This window comes from Takifugu flavidus, chromosome 1 (genome assembly GCF_003711565.1).
Source record: "Takifugu flavidus isolate HTHZ2018 chromosome 1, ASM371156v2, whole genome shotgun sequence".
Classification (NCBI taxonomy): Eukaryota; Metazoa; Chordata; class Actinopteri; order Tetraodontiformes; family Tetraodontidae; genus Takifugu; species Takifugu flavidus.
In genome coordinates, this window is record NC_079520.1 from 3,024,110 (window position 1) to 3,050,841 (window position 26,732).

A 26,732-nucleotide genomic window follows, 5' to 3' on the forward strand; every position below is an offset into this window, starting at 1 on the left:
TCTGGGTCCCACCGGCAGCTCTTCGTCTTCGCCCGGAGACACATTCTGCCGTTAATGGAGCTTCTTTTGTGCATGTAATATTTAGACGGGCCAGAGCATCACTTCCTTTATTGATATTCTATCAGGGTTCCGCTGAGCAAATGCCGGATTTCCATTTGTTTCGCAGAAAGGTCAGAGGAGATGAAGGCGCGGCGCATTTTTCACGCGGGTCAGACGTACGCGCGTTTGCTAGGTGACGACAGCCGAGGATGAACCTTTGCCTCCGGGACAACGGCTCATTAATCACCAATCACCTCTCCGAGGGGCGTCAGCAGGCGGTGGGAGCGACTGGAAACACACACACGCAGACGAAGAGCTTGTGTTGATGTTCCCAGAGCGACCTTCAGGGCGGAAGAATACTTCAGTGTTCAGTTGGCTAAAAGTTCCCTTTTTAATATCCATCAAACATCAAAGGACATTTCACCGAGTTTCACAAGGCCGTTACTCAACCAGGAACCAACTTGACGTTGGTGATGTCAAGTACCAGCAAATGCTTCTGGAGTAGCTTCTTTCTTCTTTGTGCTCCAGTGGATTTTTTCAGACGACATTCAGGCGACGGAGGATGTCGTCAGCACTGTTCGTATTCAAGCGTTAATCTTCTTCATCGCATCAGTTGTTAATCACTCAATTTCGAAGGAGAATTTTTTTTTTTTTCAGAGGCTTAAACAGTGTTTTCTTTAGCAACAGCAACAAAATTGTAAAAAAAAAAATTCCGCATGAATAAATGGAGATTTATGGAATTAAACGTGGACAGATGGAGAAATTGTCGATCATTTTCCAGTAATTCCACTTGCAGCAGTAGGAACGGGCCGGAGCCACAAACTGGGATTTAATGCTCAGGATGAAAATCCGGGCTCCCGGTGCGAAGTTCTGCCTCATCTATTCTGTGATGAATCCATCACCCGTAGCCTGGCGCTGCGCTGTCGTCTGAATACATAAATAGACAACATTAGCATAAATGTGCAAATGGGAACTTTAAAGAGCTCAGACAGATCGGTCCACCTGAGCGACCCGCCGCACAAGACGCACGGGAACGGAAACCTGCCACGTTTCTGCAGCGGAACCTTCAAAACAAGTCAAACGATCCTCTATCGCGCATCAGACAGCATCTACAGAAATGAGCCTTTTGCCCTATTTCTGTAACTGAGCTGTTACGAAGTCTTTTTCATGCTGCAGGACGTTGATAAGGCGCCGTCCCGAGGCGCTATCGGCAGCGACGACGTGGCAGCATTAGCATCGCTGCTGCTCAATTCCTCTTGGACCTCTTTTTTCCCTCCTTGCATCCGTAATGAGACCTCCCACCACTTCACTTTAAAACTATTATTCCCAGTCATTAAATCAGCCTCTGCTGAAGGAAGACAAGTCTTTTGTAAACCCGCAGTTGAAGGACGGTACTTTGTGTCCTTTATCGGCAGTTTTCAGGCTGCAGAGATTCATTATCTGGCTCTAATAGGACGCTCATGAACGGCGGCGCTGCATTATCCCAGTCTGCTCTGTGTCCCTGAATGCAGCACTGCAGGAGGATGCAGCAGGGCCGATCGGGTTACCAGGGCAGGGGCCAGAGAGGCCGGGGAGGCGGCATCCCCGTTATCTCCCAGCACGAGGACACGGTCCTCGGAGAGGGCGCGGCCGCTGTTATCACCGTCACCTGACACGCACATAGCAACGGCGATACATCAGCCCGCCTTTATCATCGCGCTCCTCAAACATCTCAACAGCTGATTGTTTCCACAGTCGGTAATTCATTACAGAAAACACGCAGGCTTATCGCAAAAAGGAGCTTATCTCCGACAACCGAGAAAATTGGAGGGGAAAAAAACGTGTATATATCAATGTTTACAAGGATCCTCTGACCCGATCTCCATCAGATTGCGGGTCACATATATATTTCTTTACCACTGACAGGTAAATGAAACAGCGGAGGAATCGTGGGGGGAAAAAAAGATTCCATTTGTGTCCAGGAGAGGTTTCGGCGAGGAGGCTGGAGCGTGTCCGCGGGATGATGGCCCGTTAACCACCGTTCCGTTGCAGGCTGGTGGCAGCATCCACCGAAACAAGCACAAAGAACATCGTCCTTCAACGCAGCCTCCAACCCTGACAGCTCTGAGACCATGTTTCTGCCATTTGTGGTCAGAGAAAGGGACAGAGGACGCAGAGTTCTTCGTGGCAAACAGCTAAAAGCCAGAGCGAAATTGTTCAGGAGGAGGCGGATGCATCAGCTCTCACCATCTCGGCGTAGTTTTTATATACAACAGACTGAAAGTCTTCCAGTTACATAGCAACGCAGCGTGCTGGAGCAGAGCTGCACCTCTCCACAACTCTGAGCATTAAATAAAAATCTGAATGATGCCTCTCAGCGGTTACTTGAGTTTAACTCTGGGGAGCCAAAGCTGAGCACTCAGAGTTTTCTAAAGCAACATTAGTATTTAGAAAATACTCTGGCCCTCAGTGTGTGGGGGGGAGGGGGGTAACATGGTCCGGTGTTCTTCCGGAGAGGACGCCGGGGGCGAATCCTGCAGAGATGTGCTCGGAATCTTTTAATTCTATGAGATACACAACTCCGTATCTCCAAAATCTGCTGTGCGTTTCCAAAAACATTATTACTGTAGGAAATGGAATGGCGGTTCCTGGGAGAGCGGACCTAAATATGTGCATCATCTGCTTTTTTCCGCTCATAATTCCAGCTAAAAGGAACTGAAGAGGCCCCAGGATGGAGCCCTGGAGGACGCCGCATCACTTGTCTGCCCAGATGAGACGCGATACTTCCAGACAAACACGATGAAGACACTTTCATTCATTTAGCCGCTGATTGAGGACATGCCTAGAAGGGCTTATTATTGATCTGTCATGATCGCTTTAGAGGCACGATGATGACGGATCCAATGTCCTGCGGCAATACACCTGCAAGACGTGACGAGGAGTGGCACATCATGGAACATCCAATAAATAGAAGTCCAACTTAAACACAACCAGCACAGTGTGACAAGAACTTCCCAAATAAGCAGACTTAAAATGACTCCAAATGGATTGAATGTGTCCAAACGGCAGATGTCCAGGTGTCCGATTGTGGGATCCTGCAGTATCCAGAGGAACAACGGGTCCGTTTCCCATCCTCCAGCCTGATGAAGTAGTCGTTAACCGAGGTATAACTTCAGGATTATCCATCGTGTTGCACAGTGACGGATCCTAATCAGGCCATTACTCTCTGCAACGACCGGCCCTGCTGTAGGACGATGAAACAAATGTCTTCGTCCTTTAATGCTGATTCTTATTTCTATGATTTCGAGGCTGCACCTTCACGTCGCGTGCTTCAACGTACGTATCTGCTGCACAGCTGTATACATGGACGTTAGCACCGATGCTAGAAGTGGAAATAAAAATCCTGGAATCAAGGAATTGCCTTGAAAAACACCTGGATAGAAACTGGAAAAACCCAGGAAATGTGAGGGCAGAGCAGCACGGAGGGACCTCCAGCAGCAAAATGGCAAAGATGGAGCACCAAGACTTAAATGCACCAGAAAGGGCAGACTAACAAGACACAGGTGAAACACATCTGAGGGTAATTACGGAGGTGGGAAAAGAAAAGAGGCAATGTGAGGGATGACACATGAGGAGAAAACCATCCAAATAAAAGAACACCTGCAAAAATCACTAGAAACCACATAAAAACCCAAGAATTCCCCCTGAGGACACAGCAACAAGCTAGCATTAGCTCCTGATGAGAATAATAATAAGTAACGGTAATAATAATAATAAGGTGATTTAACTAATGTATCACTTTTGCGGGGATCATTTCGACCACAGGTTGAGGTTCAGACCTGCAGCTGTGGAGTGATTTGTTTCGCAGGTTCCTCACGTCTCATTTTTGGACATCCTTCATTCCATCCGGGAAGTAAAGCCGAGGAATGTGAAGGAGGCGCAGCTGCTGTCAGAGACTTACAGGAAGCTGAGAAGATTTCGGAATAATTGACGCCTGCATGTGGAGGCTGTGACAACATAAAAGTTGATGAATGTCAGGGTTTTAAAAAAACTGCCCATATATCACGTCCACAACTTCACAGACGTCTTTTCTTCAGACGTCAAACCAGTTTCCTCCAACACAAGCCGACTTTTTAAAATCGTCTCCCTGCTTCAAACGGTCTACCAGGCCCACATCTGGCAGCTGTTGAGGCCTCGCCTCTACGTCTTTTGAAACATATTTGCATGTTAAAACAATGCAAATGTTCTGGATTCATGACCCAGGAGCTGATCCCAAGTCTGGGCTTTGGTTTCCGCCCTCTCTTCTGCTGTTCTGCTGGATTTCTTTCAATGTCAGAGGGCAGCAGATCCTCCTTTAGGTGTTGTATCAGTATTTTGCTGCATTAACCCCCCCCCCCCCACACACACACACACACACTCCCCCGTTTGTGGCCCTGCAGGGTTTGTTGCAGTGGAGCATCCTCACAGCATGATGGTGCATATATACAGCTTTCTATTCTGTGTGTGTGTGTGTGTGTGTGTGTGTGTGTTTCTTCTTTGTAAAGTCTGTGTGCATTAAACAACTACAGTATGTTTGGAGCGCTCTGGCGTCACACCAAGCGAAGGTGCGAAGGTAACCAGTTATTTTCTCTTTAATAACAGCAAGGAGCAAGGTCTCTAGGGGTGAGGTGGTGAAGGCCACCGCTAGACCCTCCCCTCCGTCTGGCTCCAGGTAGGACCCCCGGGAGGGCACACTGATCCGAGCTCACGTCCTTCTCTGGGGTCAACGTGAACTAGACGATGTCGCCTTCGTCTGCTTGTCAAACGAACTGTTAGGAGACTCAAACGCTTGGAGAGCAGCGTTTATCCTCGTCCTCTATCCTCGTCCTCGCCGTCCTCGAGAACGCGCGTCTATTGTGTGCGTTGAAATTCATTCACTGTGGCGTCTGCTCATCTCATTCCTTTTCAAATCCTGTCCCTAAACTTTGCTCCAGCCTCACACTTCACAACATGACGCAACATTTCAACAGCTCCACAGAGAACTTGCTTTTTTCCCTTGATCAATAAAATATCAGCAGCTAGAATATCACATTATTTATTCATACCCACCAACTCACCTCCACCATTTACATTATCAATACTGCGACCAAAATGCTAAAACACTGCAACAGCGGCTCATTTCACCATCAATTTTTTATTAGCAACGCGGCAGCTACCTGGTCCAACCATGCTAAGGTCGCCGGTGGAACTCTGATGCTAGGAGAGCATGCAAGAACTGATTAGTATGGACTCAAACTTCCTGAAACGGTGCAGCAGATCTGTAGTTAAACACTTCACTGATGTGTTCAAATGCTATTTGTTTTTGTCACTGGCCCAACGCTGCTCGCACGAGCGCCTCATTGATTACGGTGCAGGAGCTTGAAAAATGCCCGAGAAGGCGAAGGGGGAAGTTCGCATTAAAACAAATTAAATGGGGACCAAAGCTGTCAAGGAAAGATTTATTCGAGAAGTAAAGGCCTCCATGGTGAAGCATATCTCACAGGATTTCAGACAGAACAGGCCCACCTGGGTTTGTTCAGGAGGTGTGAAACTGTGAAGGAAGAAGAATGGAAAGGAGGCCGAGAACGTGTCTTCTGAAGGGGAAGGTGGCGGGCAGGTTTTCAGTGGGACACGATCTGGCTGCGAGTTTCTACGAGCGAACAGAAGAAGCGGAGGCGTTCGATAGAGAACTTGCTCCTCGGGAGGAGGACCAGACTGCTGCCAGATTAAGATTTAACACCTATGAACACACCGTCCGCTATTCCCTCCGCCAGACAGATGGTGTTTCCCCAGTTCCCCGTGTATTTATTGGCACCGTGCTATCCAGTCGTGTCCTCGTTAGACCAACGAGTTTACAGCATTTCGGATGTCATGTCACAGCCGCGAGCGTAGATATTATGAGTTTCACACAAAACAGGCATCAGTAGGTGAATAACCAAGTTGCAGCGCCCCCTGGTGGACAGTGTTGAGGTCTAAACCTGATGAATGACGGCACGTCGCCGTCCCAGATTCTTCGGATCGAGGTTCTATCCCTGCATCATCCTGGGTCCATGGAAGGCATCTGAAGGCGATAAACAAGCTGCTGTTTAGATAATTTGAGGCTTCATGCAACGAGTGAAACAAGCTCGAGCCTTCTAGCGAGATCAGCCGCAGAGGGAGGAGAAAACGGCCACAGCTGGACCGAACGCCACGGCGCCGGCCTCAAACACAGTCTTTACCGGGATGGCAGAAATTCCATCAACATTATTGATCAGTGCAGTGGACTTGACAGCTTTCCACATGAGTACGTGGAAGAAAATGGCTGTTGTTTTGATCCATTGGCTTCCACCCCCCCGGAGTTCTACATCAATAAAAGCGGTCTGGACTTAGTGGAACTGTGGAAGCCTTAATTTATCACTGTACACATAGTCAATTAGGGAAGTGGGAGACGGAGGAGCGCATGTGTGATCGAATGAAGATTGACAGACAGAACAAAAGGCTCCAGAGCAGCGACGTCTCGCCGAGTCGATGTTAATTGAAGCTGACGCAATTATGCTTTAAAGGAAATGAAAATACTTCGGATTAAATGTTCTCCTTACAGGGATAAAATATTATTAAGTGTCTTGTTTGGCTGGAATCAACAAGAGGCTGAAATTCACCATAGACGGGGCAGGAAAGGGGCGGGGCTCAAACGGAGCAGAGAAAATAAGCTGAAGGGGCAGAATTATTCTAAAGCTACGTGAGGGAGCAGATCCAGACCCTGATGAGACTCATTTCTCACCCGCGTGGGTGGCATTTGGAAACATAAATATGGTATTTTCCGTTGTGAGAAGTCGTTAAATGAGGAACCGCAAGAGAAAAATGTGTCGACAGTCACACGAACGCAACTCTAATCATTAAAAATGCAGCTTCTGTTGACCAACGCAGCGGCTGCGCCTTTAAAAATGTCTTTGCAGCAGCACAATTGGGCGCGAGCGTGCCGAGGCGTGACGGCGCGGCTGCAGGGACGCCGGGCGATGCTGCTGCTGCTCCAACCTCGGTCCGGTCAGGCGGAAATCGAAAGAAACCCAGCAGGAAGGATTGAGGTACGAGGTACAAACGCCGTTGCTTTTCTCTTCGCCGTCTCCAGCTCTGTAGCATCACAGCGCTGCACAACAAAGTGGCGTCTGCGGCGGCGCCTGCTGCTGATTGGCAGACTCTCCGCTCCCCTGCAGTTATCTGATCGCGCAGGCCAGTGATGAACCGTCAGCCAGTCGGCGGCGGCGGCGGCGGCGAGGGGAGGATTCGGCACAAACCCGACCGCTCTTTCATCCAAGACACCTGGCGAGCTCTTTGTCTCAATCGCGCGTCGTAGCGGCTCCGATAGCATCTTTTTAGCCATTTACGCTGAGATCTGATCCGCGTTGAGCCCGAGAATCATCCTCTGGTTCTTCGCCACACCTTGATGAGAAAATGCGATCATTAAGTCCGCTTATGCAAATGAGGCGGCGTTTTCGGGGTAATGGCAGGCGGGGATCTGCGGCGGCATAATCAGGCGTGTAAGGTCATGAGAAATGATGGAGCAGCAATTCTCTCCCTCTTTCCCCAACCCAGGGATGGAGTGTGCCACCTGGCTCATCTATCACAGCTGGAACTGCTGAGACGGTGAGGGCTGCCAATAAACAATCCTCACAAAAATGGTGCACACACAAAATCCACTTACATGCGGAGAGGGGGGCCTCTGTGGACCCCGGAGCATTTCATGCGCAACCTTGAAAATACTGCACTCGTTCCCGGCTCCATTAATGCGCCGCAGTGCCTGGGAGTTTATTTTATTTTTTTAAATGCGACGAGCCTGCATCAAACGGCAGCCGTGGAGACGCGGACGTGCTCGTGTTTGCAGGCTGAAATGCGATCGTGCACGTGCAGCCCCGGTCTGAGATGAAGGTTCAAGGGGGGGATCTTGACTGTTTTCCTCTTAATAACAGTCAATAGGAGGTCATGAATGGTTTGGACTTGGCAGGAGGAAGCTTGAAGAGCCCAGATCTGAAGCCCAGTGACGGCTGCCGGCCTTATCGCCCTGCACGCCGGCGCCAGCCCTCGCTAATGCTCTTGTGGCTGAATGAGGGAGAAATCCCTGCAGCCAACTTCCAAAAGCTCGGGGGAAAAAAGTGGCCGTTGTAGCTGCAGATGAATTCCTCTGGGGTGAGGGATGAGGAGTCGAACAATCCAATCCAGCCTTCCCGAAACCGCATTTATACGGCACTAACTCGTGCCTGCAAACAGGTCTATCAGGATGGCGTAATCGTTGGCGCAGACACTGAGGTCAGTGGATAATTTACCACTCTCTGGTTAGCTTAGCCTTAGCTCTTTAAGGAAATAACCATTTTTATCTCAAGCTGCCTTGAAGAAAAGCAGCATTCGCCACACCAAGTCCTCCGTCCCAGCCTGTTACATGAACCCATTATCCAGCAGAGACGGGCCAGAGAGTCTGTTTCTGGACCAGGGCACTGAGTAACGGTGAGGGGTGGCAGTTCGTCACGGGGCTGAAGTCGGACCCAGCAGCTTTGTGGGGCAACTGCCGTCATTAAAGGCGATAATAAAGTGTAAAAACAGAAGCGACTCTGCTCTGCGCAGCATCCGTCTATTCCGAACCGCACGCAATCGCAAGTGAATTCGGCGTCAAAACCACAGAGTGTCAGGAATCCGACGCGAGTGTCTCAATGAGCTTCATTATCAGAGACGCGGCTGATCTTCCTGCTTAGTCACTGACGTGAAGCGTTTAAAAGCGCTCTTCAAGAAACGGTGTCAAAAAACCCAGAAATCTATTCAGTGTGCTCACACAACCGGGAATTAGCCCAATTTGCACTTCCTGTTTAATGATTGACAAATGAACAAGAGACGGAGCTGACAGCTTGGGCTGAAGTGGTTTTCTGTGTCTCAGCATCACAAACACGCAACGGATTTCATGGAAATGAATCCCGACCAGCGCCCAAAAGGTCTTTTCACATCGGCCCGCTTTACTGTTCCTCTCTGTCGCCTCATCCTCGGGAGGATTCATGAGTCAAATGGAAGCACTGGAGATGCGCAGCACATCACGAGTCTGAGATATGGGCTCGTTTTCCAACACGTCCGGCATGAAAATTCCCCCCCGTCTTCGTGCGCTTGACGGATTCCTGGCGGTATAAATCCACTCAGACGTCTCAGATCAGTGACCATTTAAGTTCCATTTCATTAAAAGAGCCGTTTGTTTTAGATTTAAAAATCACCACGGAGGTAACGTGGCTGAAGCTGCTCCTCCCGACTCTACAAACACGTAGCAAAGCTGCTGCTGCAGGTCAGCGCTTTTAAATTATAGATGACCCTGTTAATTGATTTTTTCGGGAGTGTCGGGAGTGCATCTGGTTACCCCTGGCACTCAAATAACAGCGCCTGGAAGCCAGAGCTGTGAATAAAGGAGAGAAAGCTGCCGTTATAACCAACATTCCTCATATCTTTCCTGTAGCCATTTTCTCACGTTCCATAAACCGATCGGTCCGGCGGTCTATAAATATCCCGGTGATCCGTTCTCACAGACCTGCTGAACAGCCGGCTCTTCCCGACGCCTCACCAGCGTGATCTTCAGATTGAGATTCTGCCGCGAGGCTCAATTTTCCACCCACTGATTTTACTCCACACCCGCGTGGAGGCCCTCAGGAATCCGGTCCTGATGAATTTGCAAAGATATCGTGTTAACAGGCGCTGGACTCTGACCTTTATTTGCCTCGACAGTAATTGTTGTGTCCATCTGTCTGCATTGGAAATGATGGCAAAACCCGTTCTTCTTCTCGAGAGCAGCACAACAACCTTTGCCGCCGGGATCATCGAACTCTTCGCTTCCGGTTTTGACCCGATTGGCTGCAGCTCCACAGCTGCCACCAGGGGGAGCTCCAATCAGTTTTCCTCACGGATATTTTCCCAGGAAGGGCGAAGGGTCGACGGCCCAACACGCTCATCTCTCGACAACAGCGCGACGCCAAAAATGCGAACGCTGACCTCGATCCTCGGAGGGCGGCAAACTGGACCTTTGGGTGTTTAAGGGATCAAAATCAGATTCCTCCTCATTTCGATGTTCGCAGGTGAGTTTTGGTCACGTTTTTCTGCCTTCAGCGTCGCCCACTGATGTGAAAAAAAGGTCTGTTTTCTTGTCTCAACGTGTCCTTCCATCAGTCTGAGTCTAAGTGGTGGGAGACAGGGTGGCGGCACTCCCAGTTTGTCTTCAGATCTGTTGCTAAGATTCAGCGATGGAGCATTTCGAGTCATTTTCTTTGGCACTGAGAGCACAAACAGCCTGGAAGTGAAGGATCCTTCCCTGATTTTAGTTCATCATCCTGTCATTCTGTCTCCTTTTGCAGATATCCAAACAGAGATAGAGGCAGACTTTATTTCCAGGTACACACATACATCAGAGCGAATATGCAATAGCCTTGATAAAATATAGATCTCTAATGTTAACGTGGTTGGTTTTTTTTTTTAATGGGAGAAGCAGCGCTGCCCACTCGACAGCGTGTTCAGCCTCGTTTCAAGGATAAATCACAGGTTTGACATGACACCACAGCTACCAAGCGACCAGATTTATAAACTGTGCGAGTTTCCAGACGTGGATGAAAGTCTTCAGATTTCCACTCAATCCGAACTCCAGCCACTCGAGCGAAGCAGCGGTTTTATTTACGCATTATTTACGTTAACGCCGTGTAATGTTCTCCGCGCTCAGACCCAAACGTACTGATGGACTCTGAATCAAAGCTTAAACCACCAAAGGGAATCCGGAGGGAGGACTCAGTCCCCGTGTCTTCTTATTTTTCCTTCTACCTGCTGGATATGGATTACAGCTTTTGTTTGGTGGCACTCGGGGTGATTATGCTAATCCAGGCTTGAATGGTTGCGTCTCTGGAAGTGTTTTGTTTCCCCGCCGTTATTTTTTTTGTATCTGGGGTAGAAGAGGGATCCTTCTCTCCCTCTGTGGTTCACCTACCCAGCGGCTGCGACGGCTCTTTGGTCGGCTCGCTTCCAGTTCCATGAACATTCACCCCGGGATAATCTGTCTCAGCGGCAGGCGACGGAGGCTCCTCACCTCTGTTGGTTGGTGCGAGCTACCCCACAATCACGACTTGACCTTTTCGTATGGCGCCGCGGTCAAGGTAGAGCTCACAGTCCTCCTTTCCTGAGCTCTAAGGTGTCCTTACACCACTGCCGAAGGTCCTGGCAGCACACAACAAATGAGAAATCTGTTCTGGTTTTTTTCCCCCCCTTTTTATTTTCAGGACACTTTTCTTCAACGCTGGACGCAGCAGATTGTCATGAATTTATGTATGGCCATTAAAACGTCCTCAGGGGTGACCACAATCTAAATGATTTGACCTTTTGACATTTTAATCTAACATGCCTTTTAGTAACGTGTCAGAAATGTGACACGAATGTGCTCGGAGATTTCATATTAATACACGGAAAGCAATTAGGCTTTCAGCTGAAGACGGAAGACAAACGCTCCGACACGTGGGACGTTTGACAAAAATGGCTCGATGTTTGCCTGTTTCCTGACATCAAACAAGATTCTTTGTTTCTAGCCAACAAATATTCCACTTCTCACTACATTTTGTCTCCTTTTGGTGCCACAAATACTGAACAAAAAGGTAGAATAAATATGGCGTGATCTGAAAATGGGCAGGACCTGTTAGAGGTCGAAATGGGCTGTTTTTGAGTTGAGAATGGGACAGAAGATTACATGTAAAAGAAGAAGAAGCTGTGCTTTAGCTTGAACTGCTGCTATCATCAAAGGCCCCCCCCCATCGTTATTTGGGAAATGACACCTGCTCGTCGTCATACGCTTAGCTAGATAACACTTAAATTCCTCTTTTTGCTCATTATTAAAGAGACACCTGTTCCTTTAATCATCAGGCACATTTAAGAATAAAAGAGCGCCTAATTGATGTCCCACAGCGTCCGCACGCTCCCCAGGAGAAGAGGACAATCCTGATTTCGGCAGGTTTTCTCTGCCCGGACTCGTTCGGGGGATTTCAAAGACCTTTCAGAAATCAATGTTTTTGCTTCAAAGCAGACGTGTCGCGCACAAGCGCAGAGGTATAAATGTGAGAAAACTACCGAAGATGCTAACGGGAGCAGACGCCCTCGCCGGCGAGAGCATTTCAAACAGTCACAAAGGTGAGAAGACAGAAAAGGGTAATCAGGTGTGACACAAGGTGGGGGTGTAAAGGCGAGAGTGGGAAATGGATCTACAACACACAATATTTTGTCACATTTATACAGCAAACGGTGGCCGGCGCCTCGCGGGGAGACAACAGAAAGGTCCAGTTTTCCTTCCTTATCTCCCAGGAGGCTACTGTGTCCATTTAAGAGGTTCTTTTTTGCAAGTCATTGAACGTTTCTTTCATTTTCCAACTTTTCCAGCCGCAGAAGGTGAAGCGGAGGGTTCCTGTTCCACTTTAGTGACCCTGAAAGTCTTCTTGGCCACCAGCTTGGCCTCATCGCTGAATAGTCGACGCAGGAAGACTTCATGCAGATCTGGGTCACAGCTCAGCCCTGAACACGGGAAGCGCCCCGCGCTAGAGCAGAATCCGCCGTTCTCGGATCGGTGCGACGCCGGTGGAGCCGCCTCTCATGCGGAGCGGCGTTTCAGCTTTAGCGTCACGTCTGCCGAGGCTAAACGCTGCCAGCTTCGGCTCTGCCATCTGTGTTTGCCAGACAAGCGAAACATGATGGAAAATAACACAGAAAAAGGGGGGAGAGGGACCCAATATTATCCAGTGGCTGGTTCCAGCTGTGTTTGGTGGGCGATTATCTGCCCCTAAAGGGGAACCAGCTCCGTGGCAAAGACAAACACGGCTCTGCGCCCCCTCAGGAGGGGCGGGGGTGGGGGCGGGGCACCCTGAGCCGCCACCCCAGGAGGCTGTTATATATTTGGAGCCGTGGTGAATTAATCACGGACGCAGGTTCTCTCTGCTGATGGTCAGCTTAAAGGTCGCACCCAAACAGCCACCGGTCTTTATTATGAGGCCAATTAAACTTAAAATATGCCGGGATGCGTTGCGCGTAAACTTCCCGGGTAATTGGATGACACTATCATCACCAGTTAATTTCACAGACGGAAATGCAGCAAAACAAACCAAGTCATTTGGAAGCCTTTTATCATGGCTGCAAGTTCTGAGGCTCAATGAGTTCTGCCCCAGTTTCCACAATTGGCAGTGTTGTGTTATTATTTTTCCTCCTGCTGCCTCGTCCTCAAAGAATAAATTGTCTTTGCTGCTTTATTTGACATATCTTAATGTTCAGCAGCCGGGCGAAACCATCTTTAAGCTGTTTCCGTCAAAGGTGCTTTTCCAATTAAACAGTGCAGCAGATAGAACCAACGGCTCCACGTTATTGGGGATTTATTTATTTAAAGGGAGGAAAAACAGCCCGGACAAATCTGGAAACATCTAATGGCGACATTGTCCGGCTGATTGTGTCGCCGCCGCCTCAATCACTGGGGAAAACGCTGGAAAATCTTTTTTCTCCTACCTGTGCTTAAAGAGGGCATCGGAATATAAAGAGATACAGTCTTCATCAGCGTTGCTGATTACGTCCAGCAGGAGATCAAAGAGGAACCTGAACAGTGCAGTAAGAGGTGGAGCAGCTCAGCAGGAAGCATGTTCCCCACTCTTCTGGGGCGGATCGGCGCGTCCCTGTTCACGCCTCCTGCGGGGGGTGCGTGTGAACTACTCATTCCTATGACTAACTTCTGCAGGACTACGGGGGGCGGATGTGGTCTCAGGACCTCTGGGTGGAGGTGCAGACCACAGAGCAGGTTCTCTTGTTCGTTTCTGACAGGGAACACAACATGGTCCTTTTATTCTAACCTCTTCCCGTTTCCAAAGGGGAGATCTCAGCTCCTAATAAGCCTCCCGCAGACACGGATGTCTCCTTCATCCTGTCTTTGCAAGAGAAATCCTCTTTTCCCCCAAATTACCTCAGCGCCCCACTGCTAAGTCATCAGCATCATCTTCACCTGTCTGAGATGAAAGCTCTCCTCCAGGACGCACAGACGGAAGCTTCTTAATGTTCCAGCGCACCTATCAGGAGGCTTACGAGGGCAACGCCGTGTCTCGGGATGACGTTCCATTTCCCCCCCAGACAGAAGCTCGTGTTGTCGGTGTGTTTCAGACCGGACGTCCGCCGAGAACCTGATAATCTCTTTGTGTCCTCTGAGATGTTCTGACGCTCTTCGTGACTCCACAAACAACCCGGCGCCACCGATGGCGGCCGCGTTTGAAAGGACGGAGGAGCCGTCCTATCGGCACCAGCAGACACATGTTGAATGAGGCGCAGATTAATGTTTATTATAACCCATGATGTCGCGGTAATTAAGAATGCTGCGGCGCCGGCGCTCTCCGGGGAGGTTTTTAATCAGGGGGGGCATCAGCCTTGAGCAGGAGCATAATAAATCCCCCAGTGAGTCCAGACCCTGGAGGCTGATGCCTGCTGCTGATAAACCTGATGACACTGAAAGCAAATAACACGCAGGGAGGCTGCGTTGGGGGGGGGGGGGGGGGGGGGTGAAGTGTGTGTGTGTGTGTGTGTGTGTGTGTGTGGGGGGGGGGGGCAGCACGGACGCAGTTGCACAAATCAACAGACGGAGTCAAACACGCAGCTGCAACTCTGCAATGTTGAGGTTTACACAGGAAACTCTGCCCATTTTAACTTTACTTTCATTTTACTTGGTGATATTAAGGTCATTTAATGAATAAATTAAGTGCGGCAAACTCACTTAAAGTACAATATAATACTAAAGTTCTCTGTTTAAATTAAATCCAGTTGGCTCTCCTCTACTAAATGAAATGACCTGCTGCTATAAATGAAGACATAAAAACTGACTCGCGTCAAAAAGAAGCTGACCTGAAGTTTCCTCCGTGAAAAACGAGGCCCGGTGACAGCAGAGCCGCTCGGTCCCGGCAGGCAGGGAGCAGAACCGGGCCCGGTTGGTGAGAGTGTGGTGGGGTGGTTGTGATTGAGGGTTGACGTGTTTCAGCAGGCAGACAGAACAAAGTTACACACATGAAAGGTGGAATCGTGTGTCTCCGTTATAGATGATCAAGAATCTTCTGAACGTACAGAGGTGTGTGTTTAGTGTGTATGGGAGATTTATTCGGATGTGGGTCGACTTTGTTTGTCCCTCTGGAGCCACCGTAGACTTAGGACAGTTGGCCAGTTCTTGCCATCTGTATTGTCACCACTAGATGTCACTAAATCTCACACGCCTTAAAACCCCAAACAGAATTCACGGGGGAAGTTCAAGGGTGAAAGCAGGGTCAAGGAAAGGTAGAACTTTGTTAGAACCTGGCAGTCCGTGGTTGGGGGAGGGTGAGGGTCAACGAGTCAGGTAAGCGAAGGTATGAATGCATGTCTGCAGCTGCTGCAGGTGTTCATCAGTGCTAACCGCTAGCCTGCACCCACGCGATCCAGAAGCTACAACAACGCTATAATCTTAGCAGCATTACAGAAGTTTAGTTTGCTCCAGAAGAGGAGTTTACTTCTCCGAGATAAACGATGCTGAAGTGTGATGAAGCACAGCGCCGGGGTGCGAGAGAAGTGATAAACATACGCTGGGAGCGAACGCACACGGCAGCCGTCACAGAGGGAAGCTTCATTAAACACGGCGGAGGATTAAAGCTCACCAGCAGATCGAAACACTTTCACCTGAGTGACGCAATAATTGAGGCTGGCTTTGCTCCGCAGACCTCAGCAGTGCAACAATTATCCAAAATCCCACAAATGGAGCAGAAAGTTGCAGCTTTTAAACGGTCACATTTACATAATTCCAATAAATCCAATAAAACACACTTTTTTTCCCATCTTTACTGCAGTGGAAAAAGAGCACTTAATTATATAAATTAAAAATCTAAATTTTAAATTTCAATGATTAGAGCTTTTCCTTCCTCCTGCATCCACACTGCATAAAATCTCCCAACTAAATCACTAATTGGCGAGTGTGAAAGTTTAATTAAAGAAACAGGCGTGCGTCTCTTTCTGTTGAGTCAGACAATACTGCAGGCTCCGCTCTCAGTTGATATCCAATTTAAAAATATCTGGGAACGACTGTTTGTTGTGAAGCCAGATTGGGAAAACGCTCGTGTAAGCAGTGTTTTCTTTATTCCATCGTAAACGCTGCAGAGGAAACTTTGAAACAGCTCGTCTCTGCCGTGATAGATGGACCCGACTGGCTCTGCTCTTCTTCTGCAGCTCTCCGGGCAAAGAGAGCGTCGCTGGTATCTGCCGTCAAACTGAGAGGCGCCGCTTTTTGATTAGTCGACGCTAGCGAGCTGGAGTCGGAGCGGCGAGAAACAGCCGGAGCCGTAAAGCAAAGGCGAGGGCGGGCTGAAATTCCGCTTTATTGGCTCTTAAAGGGATCATGAGATATTTTAAAAGCAACAGTTGGAGCGTGAGATGCAAACAATGAGGTGACGAGTCGTGATGTGACTGCAGAGGACGCCGCCGCGCAGCCGCGCTCCTGCAGAGGTGCATCCTGGGGGCCCATTCATGCCTGACTGACGCCGCTATCCATCATCGGGTTTTATCAGAGCAGCAAGTGGCAGAGCCGCGAGTGTCCTACAGCTGTCCATTATGTAAAGAAATGGCCCTCCATTCCGCCGGTGGAATCCGAGGAGAAGCGGCAACGGAGCCGTTGACCTTTAAATCTGGCAAACTTTCCAGAACTGATGAACTCGTCGCAGAGTTCATCTACATTCAGCCGAGGAGCTCTGCATCAGACCTCTGGGCTGCGTGTCGATGCCCTTTACTCATTGAAAACATAAAGCGTGGCAGATTTTTCGCGCGCGGTTGCCGTCCCACTCCCGGGGCAGCTGAATATAACAGAACATTGTCTGAGTCTTGACGCCAACAAATAAACAGGAGCCCATTAACTGTTTGAGTTTGCAAGATGTTCGGTCTGCAGGCATCAGAGATGGACTCATCGTAAGCAGGGTCGTACTTAGGCGGGATGGAGCTGGACGCTGCCGTTATGCTAACTCGAGCGCGAGCACGTGTCCAGTAACGAGCGTGGTCGTTGCTGCGGGGCCGAGCGATCGATTCTGCTCGAGCACCGGATCGCCATCCCTTCTCGTTGAGGCGCCAGACAACGCTGATGTTGGGGTTTCGTTAATCGTACGTGTAGATCTGCGTGGGCGCTAATCTCCCGTCTCTGCCTACTGTCCTGCCCTCTTAGCTGGAGCTTACCGCCCACATCAGCGTCCGGCGTCTGCCTCATTAGGTAATTAGGTGAGAACGCTCAATTGGTGAGCATCTCGCCGAAGAGCAGTTGGGAAATACCCCAAAGACCCGCAGAGCCACATTTATCTAGCTCACTGGAGGACGGCAGGAACACAGGACTGACATTAAAAGTGCTTCGAGATGTGCTTCATTAAAAAGAAAAAAACATTCACGGACGTTTTAACAAGGTCAAAAGTGTGATTTTCCAAAGGTCCATCCATAAACCAAGAGACAGATGTGTTATGCAGCTGGATGGGAAGCAGGAATCCATCAGATGCCGTTTTAATAAAGCAGAAGAGCGCGATGGCCGACGTAGCGTCGTCCTGGACGAAGCCGCCCGTGCGCTGCTGCTTTATTCCACAGTGTGCGGCAGCAAATGTGCGCTTCAGTTTCCTTACACACAATAAAGCCGCCCCGCGAGGCGCCGACCTTCGCCGCAGAGACGGGGAGAAGCCAGAGATCAAACCGCCAACCCGGTAGCTAATGGACACGCCGCCCCTCCTCCCGTGGCCTCCTGCACCTGGCCGGCCAGCTGCCGCGTGTCCGGGCAGCTCGGGCATGCCGACCGTGAAATGCTGCCGCCGCCGTAAGAGGTGAGGACGTGTGCGGAGGCGGCGGTGCAGGACTTTGCCATTATGGAGCAGGTTTTGGACGGTCGGCTCATCCTCCTCTGTGGACGAGCGCGAGTGTGCAAACACAGATTTCCAGGTCAGTGGCGACACTGTGGGACGTGTCACAGAGCGCTCGGGTGCACGAGCGAGCGCTGCAGGAGGGTGGAAAGAATGAACACGCTAAGGGGAAATGACAGCTCCGACATGGAATATGCGCAGCCCGAGTTTCCTGAAGTGGAAATAAATCTTTGGACCGTCTCGTTCCAGAGTGGATTATTTGCTTTAGCGTTCTTAGTTTGCTTGATCTGAGGGCGGGGCCTGAGCACGCCAGTCTAACCAGTCTGGGGTGTGACTGCAGCAGCCGGGGAGGGAACATGGAGCTGGGTTATTCCAGCCTCCTGGTGAAGCAGAGAGGGGAAGATCCATCCCGGTCTGCTTGAGCAGAAAGGTTAATGAGCTCAGCAGCTAAAGCTCCATCAGTCCTGAGCAGACCAGGGTCGTTCGCAGCAGCTTAGAGAAGAATCAGCCATCAGATGATGTGTTCGCTGGACCTTGTGCGTCCCACGCTGCAGGAAACCAGTTCATTTTTCAGCTTTAACTGTGCATGGTGAGAGTTCCCCACATCTCCTGCCCAGTAAAATAACTGCAGCAGTGTGACTTTAACTAGACTGTAAGTGCTAATTCTGTGCTTTCGTAGCAGCAGGTGAGCTACGCGGGGGGTGAACGATTACACAACTGAAATAAAGACGCCAAATGAGCAACAAGAGTCTCTGATATTAATAAGGTTGGGATGCATCTTGCTTTAATTCCCTCACCTTCTCCAGCGTCCTGCAGCAACACCAGAGTTCTGCTCCATCGGTTTCGATCTCTCCGTCTAAACCAACTATATATTTTTTGTTGTTTTTGTGCCCCGCTGAGAAAATTGCATCCATCATCGTCAGGGCGAAGAAGAGTACCAGCTCTGCTCTCCTCCAGCAATTGAACATGGTGGAGGAGCAAATGCAGAGCGAGGCCGGGCGAGGAGCCGCTCAGCGTGCGGTTGCTCCTCCGGCGGCGTCTGCGATTCCCGTGATCAGAGTAGTAACGTGCACGCGTGCACATGACGGCCCCTTGAACTTCAGCGCCCATCAACTCCCAGCCGCTCAACAAAATACCCACTTGTGGTTAATAGAGGCATGGAAAGTCCAAAAACTGGTGCTGTGAGGTGCTGCAGGACCAAGACGTCAGCCTGCTTTTCAGGTTTCGCGCCCCCGCCCCCAAAGAACTGCGTCTCCACTGAAAATTAGGGCGATAAATTAATGAAGACCTGCAAAGACAAAAGGCTGATTGACGTTTAAAGCCACAAAACTACAGGAAGCCACACTCCCGCGGAGCTACAGGCTGCTCTGGAATCTTTACACGGCATTAAACGATTGCGTCTGGAGGGGCTGGCACCATCCGTTTACAGCGCAGACAATGCAGCCAGATAAAAGTCGAGGCTTTAATTAGGCAATTAATCTATTGTGTTGTTTTCAACATCCAACACATAATGAAGAAAAGCCAATTTAGTATCAGTCGTGATGGATTGCCCCATTTTCTGAAAGGGAATTCCGAAAATTAGCTTTGCTACTTGGAGTGCTTTCCTGAGCATCATCAGTGGAGGAGCAATTGGGAAAGATTGATCAGTTTGTTGTTTAGCTGCGGTGAATATGAAGAGAGGGACAATAATCACAGATGCTGCACGCCGCATTTGTCAACGGCGTTCCCGCCCGCTCCAGGACGCACCGCAGAGCTGCTGTTTCGCTTAGTTAGCGTCAGAAAAGCCTTGAAAGGAAATCGCGTCTATTTCTGGGGGAGATGAAAATCAAACACAACCCAAATATTCTGCAGTTGTCCTCCGCAGAGATGAAAACTACAGAGCATCTGGAGTCATCGACACATTTAATTATTAAGATAAAACGCTTGAGATAAAATGATTAAAGAAGGAAAAGTTCGTTTTTAATAGTGTTTCCATATTATAACCGATTTACTTCAGTTCTTCTACGAAATGAGGATGAAATTTTCATATTGCAGCCTGTAGGATTTAATAATTACCAATTATGTTGCGATTTTGTCTGTTAAAACTATAAAACCAGCCCTCCGGCACCAGTCTGGGCCACTCTGTTTCCTGCTCCCTCTCCTGTTTCTCTGAGACCATCTCTTCTAGTTGGAACATCTCCTCCAGCTCTCCATTTTTCAGCTCGCTGGTCTCGATCCTCGCCCAGCTCCCACGGCTGGTCTTGCCTCTTCACCAAGAACTCCTCTTCATCTGCGAGCCCCCATTATGGCCCAGAAAAACAAACGCACCCTCACTCGAGGATTCATTTTGCTTTAACCTATTCCCAGAATGCTCGACAAACCAAACATCAGCATACAGTTGTAGCTAACCAGCTAATGAGAAGAGCATTATTTGTATTAGGGATGTTGGATACCAGTAACTCACCGCTGCCTTGATGTATATACTGTAGGTATCTCAGTGCATCTTGTTTCAAGTTACCGTATTTTCACGACCATAAGGCTAAACCATTGGGTTGGGAGCTTGTTTCTTTCGAACAGGAAAACATAGCCGAAGAGATACTTAAAGTTCTTGGTGAGTCAATGGATGAGAAAACCAACAATGGAACGCTGGAGAACTTTGGCCCAGGAGGCTCATATCGTGTGTTGGTACTTCATATTATATGTTTACTCAGTCAATACATCAGATCACTGACACAAAAATCCCTGTATTTCCAAATATATTGGACCAGGGGCCAGTGTTTGCAATGGGAACTATCAGGCTTGATTAAAACACTAAATGAACCGTTGGAAATGAAAGAGGAAGTCTGGTCGGACTACAGTATCTCTAAAGACCAAGAAGGAACAGACCAGCTGTGTCTGAATCTTCACATCATAACTCCGCAAAGACACCAAGAAAAAAAACTGAGGAAAAAGTACTGGGGAATTTAATAAAGATGTAAAGCAAGAGTCCAAAGGAAGTGTTGCTAACGCTATCATTACAGACACCCCCACATAGGTGCTCTGGGTAGAAAAATAGGGCTGTTTAAGAGAGCCACACATGGGGAAATAATGTGGAAATAAGTAACTCCTCGGAGACCGAAATAACCGGGAGTGATGATGATGACAATAAACAGGCTGAATCAGAGCAGTGACAGACAGCTCTGACCCGTAATTTAGAGCTCAAACAGACACGTTCTTCTCACAATGAAGGTTTTTAAATAAAAAAAACCTCTGAGGGTGCTCTAATTATAATGTGGATTTAAAAGAACACCAGTTACACAGTCTGGCTAAAAGATTTGACTGGATCCGGCCAGAAAATATCAGATAGTTGTCTTTTTTGTTTTAAAAAAATTGTGTCCCGCTCTTGATGTCCAGAAGCACTGGATTTCGAATGAGTAACCGTGGCAACAGAGGGGGAATCACTATAGAAACAGTGGAGATTCTGCACTCAATGCTGCCGTTTTACATATTACTACGATAAAGTCCGTGTCAACAATGAAGTGGATGCATCCATATTGCATTTGCACAACTGGAAAATTGTGCAAAGGGTTGTTTTCTCTGGGTTGTGGGGGGGGTTCTTGCTGTATAGAGAGACTGTCAAAGTGGGGCGAGAGCTGAGCGGAGTCTGAGAAGAAACAAGTTTCCTCCGGAGAGAAGCTGAGCTCAACCTCACAAACGAGACCAGGACTTCAGCCTGGAGCTGCCGCCTCTTCACAAACGTCAGGATCTGGATCCACGGTTCCCTCTGAATCCCAGACGGTATTCCATCTGGAATGCAGGAGAAGACCACAAAAGATCCAAAGAGGAGCCTGAAAGCTCTAAAGAGGAAGGATGGATATATGAACACAACTAAATCTGTTCATTTCCTCCTTCATCCATCGAGTGGTGACACCATTTAAGTCCCAGTAGCAGCTGGAACCTTCTGAGCTCTCCAATCAAGACTCATAGTACTCGCCCCTCCACAAGAAATCAATGTCTCATTTTCGCTCAAGAACAATGGGGAACATTTGGGAAGTGCTGCTCCCGTCCAGCGTGCCGCATCACAAAAATCTGTCATTACTGTCCTCTTCAGTTTCGGATACAAGCTTAGGCAGTTACTTTGAGGGTCATTGATCCCGAGCTGATGTGGATCCGAGATCGTGACACCGAGGTGAGAGGACGGCCCGGAGGGACCGCACTCATTCACTCAGAGCTCCAACACAAGAAAAATACTGTCCCTGCCGCTGGCATGGACGGATAAAACAAGGTCAGGCCTGCATAAACAAGACGTACACAGATTGGCAATCTATTTAATTATAGATTTAAGGCTATAGGGGAATAGATACAAAGGATTAGTGTACAGAAACACAGCTGTTTCATATAAGAAGGTGCTGCAGCTCCATCTCCAGGGTCAGACTTCGTGTTTCACACGTTTTCACACTGCGATGTATAAATGTGAACTCTCAAGATAAGATGTTAATAATGGATACGTTTTTACTGGAACAGCGAAGCGAAAATGTAGAAAAGTGGGAGGCAGGGCACTTTATTCACAGTTCAGCGCCGTTCAGAGTGAGAGACTGAAGAAATTGAAAATGTGAATGACTTTTAGCGCTCCAGAGAGCCAAAGTGTCGGGCTCATTTCAGGAGATGGGCGACTTTGATCTGTGACTCAAAGGTAACACTCCAGTCGTGTCGGCGCCGTTCTCGCCTTCAACTCCAGCGCTGATCACAACCGCAGAGACGCTGCTGTGACCAGGTCATCCAAAGTCAGGCTGGAGTCGTTGGTTAGACATAAATATGCACCAATTACGGCCGAACTCGTTCCGGATTTTGCCCTCAGACTAAAACGTAGGAAAATAATATTTGAAACATTTAGATGAGAAAATTCCATATTTAGTCTCTTATTAAACAGGAGACATGGATCCTCAACCGGTGGAGTGGTTCATCCATTAGTTCCAGTAGTTTCCATTAGTGACAGTGAACGTGTGCCCTAAATTGCTCTTGACTAGTTTTATCCAAAAACAAGAGTCATGGGAAACTGCATTTGTAGCCACGAGGAAGTCGGGTTTAGCAGGAAACTGGGATGTTAAGAAGCACAGGTGAGCTCGAAATCCAAAAAGCAATGAGTCGGGTCTGGGAAACCATCCAGTTTAACACGACGCCACTCAGACCGTTAAAGCCCGCCTTAAACTGCGGCTCCCTTGGCAGACCCTGCTGACCTGCTCGTGCTGGCACACTCCAACTCCCTATTAGCATATGCGCTCTGACTGGAAGAGCCCAAAATTCCCCCGAGTGCTGATCGCTATCTTGCAGCCAAATGCTGGACGCCGCCGCTGACTTAATTCAGCGAGACATCCGTGACACGTCGTGCCCATTTGGGAGCCCCCCGGTGACATATCAGTGGCAGCACGTGCACTCCAGCAGTATTCAATCCTGCACTGTTTATACCGTGGGCCCGTTGACTGATGCCGCCTGTCCTGAGGGCCCATCGATCTACGACCGCCTGCCTGACATTACAGTTATTTGTGTTTTTATCATGTGTCTGACGTCGACATTTTGCCAAACACCTGAACCCGCTTTGACTCCTGGGGGGGAGGGACTCTCAGCACCGGTGGATTTTATTCTGCTGCATGCTGAAACAGGACTGAAACTAGAGCCTTTTTCTCCCACACATTCATGCTTTGGCAGCTCCAATAATCATTTTTTTGCTGATAATAAATCACACCATGATCTCTGCACCACCGATTATCAAGGGGAATTATTCAAGGCCCAGATTACAACACTTACGCCAAGGTGGTAATGCATTTTTCCCTGTGCCATTATTCAAATCAGAGAGTGACACCATAAATCAGAGCTTGGGCCACATATAGAATCCATCGGATCGTTGCAGATTATCAGATGAGACGTTGCGATAAAAGCAAAATCTGCAGAAACGCCGCATCAGCATTAGTACTGTAAAACATGAAATGTAGTGCCTTTTTAAAAAGTCATTTATTTTTTCGCAATATTTGCTTATTAAGCAACAAAGTGCCAAGAAACTAGGAGCAAGGACAACATCTATGAGAGGTCACATGATAACAGGTGCAGCATGTTGGGAACCAGCAGGACGCGCTTTCAAAACGCTCAGTCACAAAGACTCTGATTAATGCGGTGCTTCAAATTTTTCCTCTAATATCTCCAGTTTTAAAGGAAATAATAACCAAAGTATCAACCTCCTGCAGCTCTTTTTTTTTGCCAGTGGGCTGCAAAAGATTTCCCATTTTTACCAAATCAGCACCTTCATGAGCTTGTTTTTCTGCCCCCTGGTCAGGACCTGCATTTAAATCTGCACTATTATTTGCCCTCCTTAAGTCATTATTTTAATGAATTATTACCATTAACACCAGCAGAGGTCTGTTCCTGAACAAACGAGCATCCCTTCCCCCAATCACATTAAAATGATTTATGATTTGCAGGGGCAAAGGGATCGTTTTGACATTTTAAAGGATATTTAAAGATTTTTTTCAGGTTTGAGCTTGTGAAGGAGTTGGCAGGAGCCACCATGCTGTGGGAACAGACAATAAGATTTGGCATTGAGAAACAAAAACCTGAAACTGACAAAAGGAAACACTGGCAGGCGCATCTCAAACGATTTGGCAGCGAAAACAAGAATTCATGAACAAAGTTGTAGGTGAAACACACTTAGATGAATACAAGTTCTCCTTGCCACACAAGAGTTTCAGGGCCAGAAATTCTTATTTAACTTTCAATGCCAAAATGCATAGGCTCTTTTCATCGACATAAAAAATATGACATTGCTAAAGCTGTGCTAACGAAACTTGCATACAGGGAGGAAAGTGCTACTGACAAAACAACGTTGGTGTTAGAGATTTCTCAAATTATTTATGGATTCAGATTAAAAATTTGACTTGGTTATATTTTCATATGCTAAAAAGCTCCTCTGTCTGTAATCTGCAGTCTGGAAATGCAGCCTAGAGATATTAGTTTCCGGGATCGTTGTCACGGAAACACTAAAATTTCATGTGAAATGTTAAAAGGGAAGGCGTTAAACAATTTCTGCATTAAGATGAACATCTGTTCCTCCACAATCATGAGCAGGTTTAGACATGATCAAATTACTGCAGCGCTAATTGGAAAATGCTAAAAATTGAGCAACTGTTACTAAAGTTTTCAGGTTAGTTTTTGGCTGTAAATGTGAACAACTGCCTGACAACAACAATAACATTATTATTTTTGCATGAAGAAAACTAACAGAAGTTTGAAGAAAGAATTGAGGTTTGGCTCACACCGCTCTGAGCAAAAAGTTCTAAAAGAACAAATGCTGTCTGCTGGCAAAGAAAAGAAAGCGGAACAGCAACAAGTCTGGTGGAAATAACAGACTTTCCTTTGACAAGAAGATTTAATTACCTCCATTTCCACCAACCATTAGACATAATCCCCAGCAAATACTGTGCTCACTTGTAAATAAAAAAAACCCACCTTTTGCACTAAGATGAAATTTTTTACTGTAAATTCTTTGGATTCGAACGCGATTTTAGTTTTTAGGTTGTCTTTGCGCACGTGCTTTGTCTGGTTGGCGCGCTTTCAGATGGCGCGTGTAATAATAAACGTAATGGACGCACCTTCGTGTATCCGGGGACGGTGCAGGACCAGGCCGGAGCTGAGGAACCAGGACGGGACACCGTCGGGGAACGTCTCCATGTCCCGGCTCGTTGAGGCTCCTCTCGTCCGAAGAAGCCCTTTCGTCACATTCTTCGTGGTGACCACGGAGCCTAGCTCAGGCTAACTCTGCCAAACTCACGTCGTCTTCACAGACGTAGAAGAAGAACTGGACACTGTGGCGGACTTCCGCCTCACGCCGAGTACCTCCCAGTGGTCACCTGCGGTACTGCATCAAAAATAGTCCATGTGGCCGAAAAATGATTTTTTTTTCATCGATTCACATCGAGAAAGAGACGTCTAATAGTGTTTTTTAAAAATCGATATATCGATAAACATGAAATGGTTGAATTGACGTCGTCGTTATGACACTAGAGGTTATTATATTCATTATTGATAATAATGTAGTAAACCTTATCATACAGCACGTTTCATCCAAATGCAGTCCACATTTCTTTACATAAAAATACTATACTGAGCATGAAAACATGATAAAAACATGAAAACAAAAGGTAGACTTTGTAAGTCACTTATCTTGTATTGTGTGCACATACAGTGCAGTTGCAAGATAATCAGGTTTCTTTCTCTCTTTAAAATTTCTAAGCATTTTTTAGTAAAGCTTGCAATGAATGATGACTCGTTAGCTCTGGACCATTGCCAATAAATTAACAAGAAAATATCAATTTTAATGCTTCATACATTTCAGAATATAACCTTCATTGCTGGTTGCAGATATCATGTGGATGCATGCATGATTTCCACAGACGTCTATAGATGTTTATGATCTATGATTGTAAAGCGTTCCCTCGTATCCATTCTGGTTGACACTACTCCTCAGTAGACCACATCACCCTGAAGTAGGGCGGATGTCATAAAACTGTTTTGCCACCTGGGCTGGGTGAGCAACTTGTGTTGAAATGAAAGGGCGGCCATCTTGTGATCTTGGGGCGTGGTCATGTCCCCATCAACCCATGGTCCCCGCTCTTCCTGCAGCACTGTCCCACCATGAATTTTTCACCAAAAACGGCCGATAATCACGCCATTAACATGCTGGTCTTCTCTTCTTTCTCCTCTCCCACGTGCAGGTTGACCCAAAAGCGTAGGTCATGAACTCTCAAATGCTAAAAAAGAATAAAAATCAAACTCTTAACCCATGGTTTTTACTTTTTAAAT

At 47.9% G+C, this 26,732-nt stretch overlaps 1 long non-coding RNA gene across 3 annotated transcripts; it reads right to left on the minus strand.

Moving 5' to 3' along the window:
* Window positions 1-406: 406 nt before the first annotated feature.
* Window positions 407-25,751, minus strand: LOC130526737 (uncharacterized). 3 transcript variants are annotated; one of them, XR_008950853.1, is made up of 2 exons: window positions 25,523-25,751; window positions 407-966 (listed from the first exon to the last, which is right to left on the minus strand). It is a non-coding gene; the product is annotated as an uncharacterized LOC130526737 (long non-coding RNA). The 3 variants fall into 3 exon arrangements; XR_008950856.1 differs by lacking the exon at window positions 25,523-25,751 and adding an exon at window positions 14,926-15,313; XR_008950858.1 differs by lacking the exons at window positions 407-966; window positions 25,523-25,751 and adding exons at window positions 5,482-6,097; window positions 14,926-15,313.
* Between the last annotated feature and the right edge of the window lie 981 nt (window positions 25,752-26,732).